The following is a 14,220-nucleotide window of genomic DNA, read 5'->3' on the forward strand; positions in this document are numbered from 1 at the left end:
ATCTTCAAAGTGGTAGGCGTGTTGTGTAAATAAAATGACACAAACCCCCCAAAAATCCAAATTAATTCCAGGTTGTAAGGCATTAAAATAGGAAAAATGACATGTGGGGTGAATACTTTTGCAAGCCACTGTACCTGCATATTCATGCATGGTAGTAACGATATGAGTTGGGATTATGGTTCCTTGTTTTATTAGCTAGCTAGCTAGCTACATGTCTAAACAAAAGACTCCACTATGCAAGTAAATGTTCCGTTTACACCTTCTGTATCCTGTTCATGTGACAAATAAACGTTGTTTACCAGTCACGGTAATGTGAAGAACAAGATGACCTTCACCAAAGTTAAATTAGGATATAACGTTAGGCCAACAAGACAGCGTCCAAGATCTAAAATTCTCTGGTAGAATGCCCTGATTTTATTTTGTCAAACTCACAACCGTAAAACATTTCTGTAATTAGCTTGCCATTAACTTGATTAACTAAACAATGATCGTGTTGTGAGCTTATTTTCCTGTAATAATGAACCACGTAATAACGTTTTCTGACGTTAAGATGTTGTCAGCTATGATATGGTCATTATTTAACTTAACCTTAGCTAGCTAGCTAACAAGCTAGAAACGAACCAAAACATTGTTTAGAAAGTTGATTTTAGTTGACTGGTTTGCTAGATTGACATATACTGAATACATTTTTAAACCAATGGGTTTATTGGTCTTAAAATAGACCAATTATGCTATTTTGGACCACCAGGATGCTGATGACATGCAGCCTGTTGTTTTGTGTTTATACTTTTTCATAAAGACAATGACAAGTTTGATGTTGGATGACAATAGAATGTTCATGATGTCAATGCGACAACTGTCTACAGACATGTCGATAAACGTAGTATAAACCAGGCTTTAGTCTTGAAATATTTGGTTGTTTAGTACACTGTTTAGCACATAGCCTCACATGTGAATCCTTAAATAGATGAGTGGGGATAAAGCTTAAGAGGGTATGAATTATGCTGAATGGGTGTAGACAAAGAAGAGCTCTCCAGTAGGTGTATCAAAATATTCAAGAGCCATCTTCTCATAAGTGGGGTTACAAGTTTATCAACTTTCAAAGTCCTCTGTTCCTCAACTGTAGTGTATGATATACCATTTTCTAGCTCTGAGTCTATACTTTTATCCAATGTAAAAAATAAAAAATAAACACCTTTACTACATAAGATCGAGCCGGTAAGATCGAGCCGGTCGGTCACAAATGGTTTGTTGTGATCGGTGAGGAAGAACTTGAACTTGGCCTGCGCAGAGCCATGAAATCAACCCCATTGGAATTAATTGGAACACAGACAGCGAGCCAGCCCTAATTATTATTATTTATTTTTTAACTAGGCAAGTCAGTTAAATTTTTAGGGATATGACTGCGTGCTCCTCGTTGTTTTTCTCCGGTATTGGAAACAGTTTATTCCGTCTTAAATTTGATCTATTATTTACATATTAGGGTACCTGAGGTTGGATTAGAAACGTTGTTTGGACAAAGTTTACAGGTTACTTTTGTCAGAGTCGTGTGTATAGGTGGCAGGGAAGTCAGGCGCAGGAGAGTCAAACGGAGTGTAAAATGGAGTCTTTTAATGAATGTCCACGTAACATGCTCCATAACACTAATAAGAACAGAATATAAACAAACATAGGTACGAGGACCCGTCGCGCGCCTATACAATAAACACAACACTGACAATAAACAATCTCTGACAAAGACATGAGGGGAAACAGAGGGTTTAATACACAACAGGTAATGCATGGGATTGAAAACAGGTGTGTGGGAAGACAAAATCAATGGAAAATGAAAAATGGATCAATGATGGCTAGAAGACCGGTGACGTTGTGCACCGCCCAAACAAGGAGAGGCAACGACTCCGGAAGAAGTCTTGACAACTTTTTACATTCCTTTGTAGGCATGTTGGGTGAGTTGGAACAGGTGTATTTCTGAATCAAACGCACCAAATAAATATAAAGAAGGATTTTATCGAACAAAACGACCAATGCTTACTTACAGGCTCTAACCAATGATGCGGGGGAAAAGAGAAGGGAAAAAAAGGTGTGTGTGTAAGTAAAGAAATAAAACAACAGTAAAAAATACATTTAAAAAAAGAGTAGCAAGGCTACATACAGACACCTGTTAGTCAGGCTTATTGAGGTAGTATGTACATGTAGGTATCATTAAAGTGACTATGCATATATGATGAACAGAGAGTAGCAGAAGCGTAAAAAGAGGGGTTGGCTGGTGGTGGGACACAATGCAGATAGCCCGGTTAGCCAATGTGCGGGAGCGCTGGTTGGTCGTGCCAATTTAGGTAGTATGTACATGAATGTATAGTTAAAGTGACTATGCATATAAGATAAACAGAGAGTAGCAGCAGTGTAAAAGAGGGGTTGGGTGGGGCACACGATGCAAATAGTCCGGGTAACCATTTGATTACCTGTTCAGGAGTCTTATGGCTTGGGGGTAAAAACTGTTGAGAAGCCTTTTTGTCCAAAACTTGGCACTCCGGTACCGCTTGCCATGCGGTAGTAGTGAGAACAGTCTATGACTGGGGTGGCTGAGGTCTTTGACAATTTTTAGGGCCTTCCTCTGACACCGCCTGGTGTAGAGGTTCTAGATGGCAGGCAGCTTTGCCCCAGTGATGTACTGGGCCGTACGCACTACCCTCTATAGTGCCTTGCGGTCGGAGGCCGAGCAATTGCCGTACCAGGCAGTGATGCAACCGGTCAGGATGCTCTCGATGCCACAGTTGTAGAACCTTTTTAGGATCTCAGGACCCATAACAAATCTTTTTAGTTTCCTGAGGGGGAATAGGCTTTGTCGTGCCCTCTTCACGACTGTCTTGGTGTGTTTGGACCAATCTAGTTTGTTGTTGATGTGGACACCAAGGAATTTGAAGCTCTCAACCTGCTCCACTACAGCCCCGTCGATGAGAATGGGGATGTGCTCCTTTTCCTGTAGTCCACAATCATCTCCTTAGCCTTGGTTACGTTGAGGGATAGGTTGTTATTCTGGCACCACCCGGCCAGGTCTCTGACCTCCTCCCTATAGGCTGTCTCTGCGTTGTCGGTGATCAGGCCTACCACTGTTGTGTCGTCAGCAAACTTAATGATGGTGTTGGAGTCGTGCCTGGCCATGCAGTCGTGGGTGAACAGGGAGTACAGGAGGGGACTGAGCACGCACCCCTGGGGAGCTCCAGTGTTGAGGATCAGCATGGCAGATGTGTTGCTACCTACCCTCAGCACCTGGGGGCGGCCTGACAGGAAGTAACAGGGACCCTTGTGATTGCAACCAGATGAAGATCTTCAAAGATAAGGGATTTATTTTAGCGCTATTTCTGACTTCCGCGATGCATCTGCTTGGTTGGAAAATGTTTTTAATGCTTTTGTATGCGGGGCGCTGCTCGCAGATAATCGCATGGTGTGCTTTCGCCCTAAAGCCTTTTTGAAATCTGACAACGTGGCTGGATTAACAAGAAGTTAATATTTTAAATTATGTATGACACCTGTATTTTCATGAAAGTTTAATATTACGATTTCTGTCATTTGAATTTGGCGCTCTGCAATTTCACCAGATGTTGTCAAGGTGGGTCGCTTGAGGCACGCCTAGCCCAAATTAAGATCAAATTCTTATTTTCAATGGCAGCCTAGGAACAGTGTGTTAACTGCCTTGTTCAGGGGCAGAACGTCAGATTTTTACCTTGTCAGCTCAGGGATTCAATCTTGCAACCTTTCCGGTCCTAGTCCAACGCTCTAATCACTAGGCTACCTGCCGCCCCATAATTGCCCAACACCAGTGCCTGACCTCGCGAATGCTCTTGTGGCTGAATGGAAACATGTCCTCTCAGCAAAGTTTCAGCATCTAGTGGAAAGCCTTCCCAGAAGATTGGAGGCTGTTATGGCAGCAAAGGGGGGGACATCAATATTATTTCCCATGATTTTGGAATGAGATGTTCGATAAGCAGGTGTCCACATTATTTTGGTCATGTAGTGTATGTGGTTGGAAGGAGAGTCAAAACAAATATTGCTGAAAAATATAAACGCAACATATCAAGTTTTGGTCTCATGCTTCATGGACTGAAATAAAAGATCCCAGAAATGTTCCATACACACAAAAAGCTTTTTCTCTCAAATTGTTTGCACAAAATTGTTTACATCCATGTTAGTTAGCATTTCTCTTTTGTCAATATATTCCATCCACCTGACAGGTGTGGCATATCAAGAAGTTGATTAAAAAGCATTATCATTACACAGGTGCACCTTGTGCTGGGGACAATAAAAGATCACTCTAAATGTGCAGTTTTGTCACATAACACAATGCCACGGATGTGTCAAGTTTTTAGGGAGCATGCACTTGGCATGCTGACTGCAGAAAGGTCCACCAGAGCTGTTGCTAGAGACTTGAATGTTAATTTCTCTACCATAAGCCGCCTCCAATGTAGTTTCAGAGAATTTGGCAGTATGTCCAACTGGCCTCATAACCGCAGATCTTGTTTAACTATACCAGCCCAGGACCACTACATCCAGCTTCTTTACCTGTGGGATCATCTGAGACCAGACACCTGGACAGCTGATGAAACTGAGGACTATTTATGTCTGTAATAAAGCCCTTTTGTGGGGAAAAACTCATTCTGATTGGCTGTGCCTGGCTCTGCAGTGGGTGGGCCTATACCCTCCCAGTCCCACCCATGCCCAGTCATGTGAAATCCATAGATTAGGGCCTAACTAATTTATTTCAATTGACTGATTACCTGATATGAACATTAACTCAGCAAAATCGTTGAAATTGTTGCATGTTGCGTTTATATTTTTGTTCACTATATTAGTGAAATAACTAGATATATTATCTACAGATTATCACCTCCTATTCCCAGAGAGCTATATAGAACAATGCTGATATACAGATATGATTACGCAGTCAGTCAAAGAGCTTTCAGCACAGAGATGAAGTGAAAGAAGTCCCATATTAGACTGAGGCATGAAAGCAGTCTCGTCCCTCTACTCCCCCGCCACTTGGAGCAGATTTGTGGTGTACACTATACCCTAGGACTAGACTGGAGGATCAGTGAATCCATGGGATTTCCTGGAGCCATTGGTAAACTGTTGAGGAGAATTTGTTTGGGATTTAGAATTCCAAGGGGTACCATATTGACACCAAAGGTTACTAAACGATTACATACATATTGTCATGGAATATTTGGTGCCAACAAGGATAGTTTGCCGAACTCTTTTTATCTATGGATCTGGTATTTCAACATAGATATATACAGCCAAATGTTAGAGCTACCACCGGGAGAACTTAGTTGCAAAGAGAACATACAGAACAGACTTGTTGTTTCCAGACAAGACTCAAATCAAAAACAGACAAGATTTGTCCTCTGTTCTGCTGTGTGACAGCTTGTGATAGATTCCTTCTGGCATTTATGGTATCTTCAATGTGATACAAAGTGAATAAATCATGATCTCTTTTGCATGAATACAAATAGTCAGCCCAGATTTGGACCTTTTCCTCGAAAGATCCTTTTGTATGGAGTTAGGTATAGCCACGGAGGAAGGATCATTTCCGATCTGGAATAATCTTGGCAGACCATTTTCTATAAAAACTTTCAACACAATTTCCAGGAGAGAACTGAACCCAATCTCTTCCATATGGGGCCGTTTCATAAAAGAGAGGGAACAGGGAAGTAAAACTCAGAAATGACAACATTGAAAACACATTTTGCAGTGTGTTAACCTCTTCCAGTGGTGAAAAGGGAGACATATCACAGATAATAAGATTGTGGGCGACTTTTACGAGCCCTTTCTCTCTGTTTGGGGCCTCTGGCGGGCCTCGGTTGACCTCTGAAGGGGAGACAGTTACAGAATATAACTCTCTCCATTTCTCCCCTCCACTCTCTCAAAGCACTACATCAGAGAGTTTTGCCTGCAGGAATATGTCATAGCCCTGTGGAAGTAGGCCAAAGATGATACATGTACATACGCTGCCTTTTCAACATAAAACCCTTGCGCCCCAGCAAGCTGCTGCAAAACAGATGTCAGACAATATGGCCACATTTGTGGAGGTCCTCCCTGGCGCATTCAGCCTAATTATAGACCTGGTTTATTTATCTTTTATTTATGTGGTTTGGGATTTTGTTGTTTTTACAGTGGGGCAAAAAAGTATTTAGTCAGCCACCAATTGTGCAAGTTCTCCCACTTAAAAGGATGAGGGAGGCCTATAATTTTCATCATAGGTACACTTCAACTATGACAGACAAAATGAGAAGAAAAAATCCAGAAAATCACATTGTAGGATTTTTTATGAATTTACTTGCAAATTATGGTGGACAATAAGTATTTGGTCACCTACAAACAAGCAAGATATCTGGCTCTCACAGACCTGTAACTTCTTCTTTAAGAGGCTCCTCTGTCCTCCACTCGTTACCTGTATTAATGGCACCTGTTTGAACTTGTTATCAGTATAAAAGACACCTGTCCACAACCTCAAACAGTCACACTCCAAACTCCACTATGACCAAGACCAAAGAGCTGTCAAAGAACACCAGAAACAAAATTGTAGACCTGCACCATGCTGGGAAGACTGAATCTGCAATAAGTAAGCAGGTTGGTTTGAAGAAATCAACTGTGGGAGCAATTATTAGGAAATGGAAGGCATACAAGACCACTGATAATCTCCCTCGATCTGGAGCTCCACGCAAGATCTCACCCAGTGGGGTCAAAATGATCACAAGAACGGTGAGAAAAAATCCCAGAACCACTCGGGGGGACCTAGGGAATGACCTGCAGAGAGCTGGGACCAAAGTAACAAAGCCTACCATCAGTGACATACTACGCCGCCAGGGACTCAAATCCTGCAGTTCCAGACCTGTCCCCCTGCTTAAGCCAGTACATGTCCAGGCCCATCTGAAGTTTGCTAGAAAGCATTTGGATGATCCAGAAGAAGATTGGGAGAATGTCATATGGTCAGATGAAACCAAAATATAACTTTTTGGTAAAAACTCAACTCGTCATGTTTGGAGGACAAAGAATGCTGAGTTGCATCCAAAGAACATCATACCTACTGTGAAGCATGGGGGTGGAAACATCATGCTTTGGGGCTGTTTTTCTGCAAAGGGACCAGGACGACTGATCCGTGTAAAGGAAAGAATGAATGGGGCCATGTATCGTGAGATTTTAAGTGAAAACCTCCTTCCATCAGCAAGGGCATTGAAGATGAAACGTGGCTGTGTCTTTCAGCATGACAATGATCCCAAACACACCGCCCGGGCAACGAAGGAGTGGCTTCATAAGAAGCATTTCAAGGTCCTGGAGTGGCCTAGCCAGTCTCCAGATCTCAACCCCATAGAAAATCTTTGGAGGGAGTTGAAAGTCCATTTTGCCCAGCAACAGCCCCAAAACATCACTGCTCTAGAGGAGATCTGCATGGAGGAATGGGCCAAAATACCAGCAACAGTGTGTGGAAACCTTGTGAAGACTTACAGAAAACGTTTGACCTCTGTCATTGCCAACAAAGGGTATATAACAAAGTATTGAGATAAACTTTTGTGATTGACCAAATACTTATTTTCCACCATAATTTGCAAATAAATTCATAAAAAAATCCTACAATGTGATTTTCTGGAGAAAATAAATCTCATTTTGTCTGTCATAGTTGAAGTGATGAATTACAGGCCTCTCTCATCTTTTTAAGTCGGGGGAGCTGGAAAATTGGTGGCTGACTAAATACTTTTTTGCCACACTGTATGTCTCTTCGTAAACTTTTTCATACAATTTAAATGTTGGCGTATTCTGATTACTGGTATAATACATGGTAAGGGGATTTCTGTCAGTCTTCTCTTGGTAATGTAGCATTAATTATCTATGTCAAATAGCTAGGTTGGGTTTCAATCCGATCTCAGGTTATTGGCATGAAGGTTTTTAAAGAAATGTTCCCATTCATGGTAAACACTGTATATGTTGGCTCAATCGGAAATTATCTTTGAAAACTGCAATGCCTATAGCCCATGATCGGATTGAATCCTGGCATAATTTCATGCAATATACAATTCCATACACATACAGTTCGTGAGAATCTCATTAGGTTCTCAAACCATCTTTGTATCACTTCTATGTGTATTTTTGTATCTCTCTCTCTCCCTCTCCTGTTTCCTCCTGTCATCTGTCTCAGGTCTCTTGTGTTATTAGACAGTTGAGAAAAACAAATGATTGAAGAAAATGAGATGGCACCCTGTTTCCTATAAAGTGCACTACTTTCGACCAAAGCACTATGGGTCCCCCCGTATGATACATGTTTCATTGTGTAATGGTTGAACTTGTGATATATCACCTCCTGAAGATATTATATGAATCGCTTTGGCAACAGTGCAGTTTGGCAGTGTCAGTTGTTACAGTATATACAGACATGCTAATGAAGCATCATTGGTTTGAATCTACTCAAATGTATATTAAGGTAACCCTAACAAGCTCAGCTCAGATTTGAAGTGCATGCATGCTTTTATCTGTATCTTAGTGCTCTTCCAGCTGAGTGTCTTTCAGTGAGGACTACTGTAGGTGATTTCCATCATTGCTTGTATGTGTCTGTTTCAATAAGGAGCAGGGAAGTATGTATATTTCCTCTGATCAAAAGTAGTGCACTATGAAGGGAATAGGGTGTTATTTGGGATGCGGATATGGAGATATTATACAGATTAATTATTTTGTTGGCAAATATAGTGTCTAATTAATAAGATTCCTCTCAACTGGCTCAACCAAATGCAGACAATTACAGTTTAGAATCCTTTTCATGGTTTCTAAATTCCGCTAAGTGGTTTAAAAGATGGTTTGTGTCATTGATAAAATTGACTGTCTAGTTAATAGGAGAAATTGTGACACTGAAGCACTGAAGGAAACACCAGGGTTACATCCCAAATGGCACCCGTTTCTCTATGTAGTGCACTCATTTTGAAAAGGGACTATAAAGCTCTGGTCAAAAGTAGTGCACAACGTAGGTAATTGGGTGCCATTTGGGACATAAACCAGCTCTTCACCTACACCACGAAGTTCAAAGTGCTTTACCCCATATACAATTATCTCTGCTCCAACAGGCATCCGTATCTTCAAAGATAAATCTTACTTACTGGTTATGTCATACAGAATGAAGTATATAACTCAATATAATAAATATTTTATTCATCCAACCTAAGAGACATCTACCATGCGAACATGAACAGTCTCTGGTCTAGGTCACATCTGCTTCTGTTGGTAATAACTCAAATATGTACCATAGGAGCCAACACTTCCTTTTATGCACAGGAATTCCAGTTCCTTTAGGTTTTTAATCACTCACCCTACAATAAAACCCCAGTCTCTGGCACACCAGTGTGATTTTCCCACATTCCTTCTGGCGCACTGGCAAGCAGCTTGTACAGCTCCAAAGTTGTATGATACATGTTTCATTGTGTAATGGTTGAACCTGTGATACATCACCTCTTGAAGATATTTATAATTGCTTTGGCAACAGTGCAGTTTGACAGTGTCAGTTGTTACATACAGACATGCTCATGAAGCATCATTGGTTTGAATCTAAGCAAATGTATATTATGGTAACACTAACCCTGACACGCTCAGCTCAGATTTGAAGTGCATGCATGCCTTTGTCTGTATCTTAGTGCTTTTCCAGCTGAGTGAGGACTACTGTAGGTGATTTCCATCATTGCTTGTCTATGTCTGTTTCAATAAGGAGCAGGGAAGTATGTATTTTTCCTCTGAGGCTGCTGTCATTCCTATAGTTCTCTGTCAGACGATGATTACAATACCAGGCCTCCTAAAAGGAGAAGAAAAGAGCAATACCCATCAGGCTGAGACAAAAGCTGCTCTGACCTGAGCTGTATCTCTCTTTACAGAGTAGGATACTGGTGCTCTCTCCTGACTAAACGAATCAGACAGTGGAGACAGTGCCTTCGCATGAGGATATCACGCACACATAGAGAAACACACGCTCACATCTGGGACAGTCATTGAGAACTCGAACAAAGTACACACCCTCAAAGTTTGCAGATGACACACACCAGTCTCACACACAGTCTCAGAACATGTTGGTTTTGGTATGCCCAGCACACAGCAGTAAAATACACTGTGATGGTTATTGACATGGAGGGAGGGAGCAGCAGAGGTCAGCTCAGTTCAGTCCTGCAGAGGAAAATGACACATGCTGGTTGTTTTCTCAGTGCTCATCCCTTCTCATTTTAAATAACACCTGCCAGATTACCACCAAAAAGGCCTACAGTATATACAGTCAGCATGGGGAATGTATACATTACAGATGTAGGATCTTAATTTTTGCAAGTTTGCTATAGCAGGAAAATAATCCTGCCACAGGAGGAAAATTGAATTATTATGCGGATTATAATTAAATGACATTTTTCGTAAGGGAAAATCAAGTCTGAAAATTCAAAGTGGAAATTACAAACTTCAGAACCCTTGTTAAACCTCAAATACACAACAAATGTAAAATGTCCTGCATTGCAGGAAAGTTATCCTGCAACAGGATGATCAAATTAAAATCCTACATCTTTATTGATCAGATTCTGCTTGGATTGTATATTTGTCTTGTGTATGTTGTTTTTGTGAAGGTTTACTGTATGTACAGCACATGTGAAATTCCCTTGCTTTCCTTTGATTTCCCTGCTTCCCTTGCTTTCCAAGGCTCTACATTTAGCCTTACTGTTAAGAGTAAATGTATGCTAAACTACAGATGAGCGCCACAATGAAATGATTGCAAAGAAAAGCAGGGGATAATGAGCTGGAACCAGGTGGAGGAAGTTAATATAAACATGGAGGGAAATTTGCAATATTTTCACTGGCTATGACATCAAGCTGTACAAACAGAAGGATCCTGGGCATTTTTACCAGACAAAGAGACATGTAGGTCAATAAGAAGTAGACTTCAGCATTGCATTCAGTGGATGCTCTCTTGAGTAATGTAGCTAGTTGATCACAAACAGGATATAAGAATGTGTGAGGCTTTGTCCACCATATGTGCATGCATGCATGTCTATCTGTCTGTGTGTGTCTGTGTGTCTGTCTATGTGTGTGTCTGTGTGTCAGTGTGTCTGTCGATGTGTGTGTCAGTGTGTCTACGTGTTATTTGACTTTGACATAACTGTACACCTTCAGGCTGCCATCCTCTCTCCTGTAGATAATTAAAGCAGTGCACTGCCAAGAAAAGCTAAGCTGGCTGCATGTTAAATGGTGAGCTGCAGGCAGAGCTAAGCACAACACTCTCCTAATGAAGGGATGGTCCAGTGCCAGGTCACAACAGCCCTCTGTCAGGAAGATGAGACAGAGAGAGTTATGCTTTTTATACAGATGACTGGTCTGTAATGTGAATGTGGTTGTTTTACATCTCAGCATATTATGGGATGTTGAAGATATTGAGCAGTATTGGCCTTGTACATTTATTTGTTTTTATTTGTTTGTAAATGTACTTGAAATTGAGTTTGTTTGGGGTATTGTTTGTTTCTTTGTTTCTTTAGTTAGCAGTGGTCACTTGCACAAAAGGATCCCTAACATTAACTTTGCACAAGGGGCCATGCTAATCTTCTCTGTATCGCTCCAATTTTAGTATATGTGCTGCCGAAGCCAATAAGATTTAAGAGATTTCTGTTGTGTTTCCATCTGAACTTAAGATGACACAGAAGATTTCCCAAGAGTTTCTCTGATCTGCAGCCACCATCTGTCACGGTCGTCCTCCTCTTCATCTGAAGAGGAGAGGCGAGAAGGATCGGAGGACCAAAATGCAGCGTGGTATATGTTCATGATGAATATTTAATTAAAGAAAGTACTGAACACTGAATACAAAAACAATGAACAAATAACGACCGTGAAGCTATAAATGAGACCTGTGCTGACACAAGCAACTAACATAGAAAATCACCCACAAACAAACAGTGCAACCCAGGCTACCTAAGTATGATTCTCAATCAGAGACAACTAATGACACCTGCCTCTGATTGAGAACCATACTAGGCCGAAACATAGAAATCCCAAAATCATAGAAAAACAAACATAGACTGCCCACCCCAACTCACGCCCTGACCATACTAAATAATGACAAAAACAACAGAAATAAAGGTCAGAACGTGACACCATCCCTCACATTAAGGAGTGTTGTCTGTGGGGAGATCTAAACAAAGCCACTGGCTGCTGTGGAGGAGTTTATGTACAATGATGGAAAGAACTTGATGGTGATGAGTTAAGGCTTTGATCGAGATAGTACTTACTTCTAGTTTATTGTCTGTATTGTAGCAATTACTTCAACGACATATAGTTTGGTTTCCACATGTACCCGTTAATGTGTGTCAGAGTTAGTTTACTGCAAGACTGCAAGAGTTACCTCTTTTACGTCACTGATTGCTACCATTTGGAAAATGATCAAACAGTCCCATCATCACATGATTAACTCAGCCATCTCCTAACACTTCACTGACCGCCTTCCATCCACTCTCTTCTCTCCCTCTCTCTTCCCTCGCTTTTACTGCTCTCTGTTTTCTTTTCTTGTCTGGGCCACAACATAAGCAGCATGTGACTTCATGTGTTTGCTGTCAGCAGTGCATAATTGTGTTTTAAATCTATTCGCTGACTAGGGACAAATTAGGTTAACGTTCCCATATTTTCCGCCCCAGTTGTTTAAAGAGCTTGTGAGAGATTGTGTGGCTCGTGTTTTCACGGCATGGACCAGAAAGCCTTTCTTGATTGATGTTGGACATTGTCGTTCCTGATTATTAATGTTCAGCTCAATGCCAGATCCTTCTTTTCCTCTGGGCCTTCCTCGACACCTCATCAACCACTAAAGCTGTGTATCTCAGGCCTGGTGTATTCAAAATAAACTCATTGTTGCTGTTACAATATCTTATCAATCATTACACACTGCACAAGAGGGTGTATGACCTGAACTTGTGTTTTGTTTGATTGCGTTCTTGATCATGCATGATCAACAACGCAATCAAACAAAACACAAGTTCAGGTCATACACCCTCTTATCCCTGAATAATGTTTAGGATTGCCTATGATTCTTCATGGCGAAAGAATAACAAACTGGAGAATTCCTAATGTTACCATGATTGTAGTTGGGGGTGTCCGTATGTTTTGAGTTGACTTAAGCCAATGTGACGTTGTCTTGCCAGGGCAATAGAGTAGTTGAATGCAGAAACGTCAGGTATCTATCTACCTAGGTTAAGATTGCTCATGGTCTACAATTTAGGCTTCAGTCACAAACTTAGTTATTCCATCATGCCATGAAATGAAAGATTAGAAGTAAAGATTAGTAATGAGTATCATTGCTCTGATGTCTCTACGCTACAAAATGACCTTAAAAAAACTGAAAAAACACTTGCTTTTCATACACCTGTGAACAAATCACATTTGGTTTTTAGACGTTTGTTTTTTTGCACCACTTCCAGCTACATCTGGTCTCCCATCCAAGGACCAATCAGGACCAATCCTGCTTAGCTTCAGAGACAAATCCACAGTGGGATGCAGGGTGATACGTTTCTGGAATGAATGTGCCAAAACTTGTAACTGTAAAAAAAAGGTAGCAAAAGCAAAGGCCAGGAAAACATAACCAAAAATAGGGAACATTGCAGGAAAGAGGGAGGCATTTTATTTAATAACCTTATAATAAAATCACTAAGAACCTTTTTTGCATCCATGTACAATTAATTTGTTCTCGCATTTCAAAATGATTTCCTAGCAATATTTTGTTTTGCTATGTCGGTCTTCCACATCTGCGGTGGGAGGTGGTAGAACATTGTTTGAGGTCGGTACCACTGATGAGCCATCTTCTGTCTGTAGCGTCTGAACCATTTGGGTTACACACTAATATGACCCTTCTTTGGAAAGACGAGACCACAGTTTCTAAACCCAACATCTCGAGAATTCCGGAAACATTTGCGAAACAGACCAAGCAGACCTGGCTGGGTTTTAAAAAAAGTTTTGGGGTTGTTAATTTTCTTGAAATCTAAAGGCACAACCTAGATTCGAGCCAATGTCTTAAGTAGTTGAACATGTTATTACTCCAACCTCGTGAAAGTGACAAACTGACACATTTTCATTTTTGTCAAAAACAACTTTATGTCAAAGTAGTGCCTTTGATCTGATGGCCTACACATGTGCATGCAGTTTGGCACGAGACGACCGTTAGACACGATGACGATGCAC

At 41.0% G+C, this 14,220-nt stretch overlaps 1 pseudogene; it reads right to left on the bottom strand.

The window, feature by feature from the left end:
- Positions 1-11,586: 11,586 nt before the first annotated feature.
- On the bottom strand, positions 11,587-11,647 carry LOC112255596 (annotated as a pseudogene).
- Positions 11,648-14,220: the final 2,573 nt, after the last annotated feature.

Source organism: Oncorhynchus tshawytscha, linkage group LG07 (assembly GCF_018296145.1).
Source record: "Oncorhynchus tshawytscha isolate Ot180627B linkage group LG07, Otsh_v2.0, whole genome shotgun sequence".
Classification (NCBI taxonomy): Eukaryota; Metazoa; Chordata; class Actinopteri; order Salmoniformes; family Salmonidae; genus Oncorhynchus; species Oncorhynchus tshawytscha.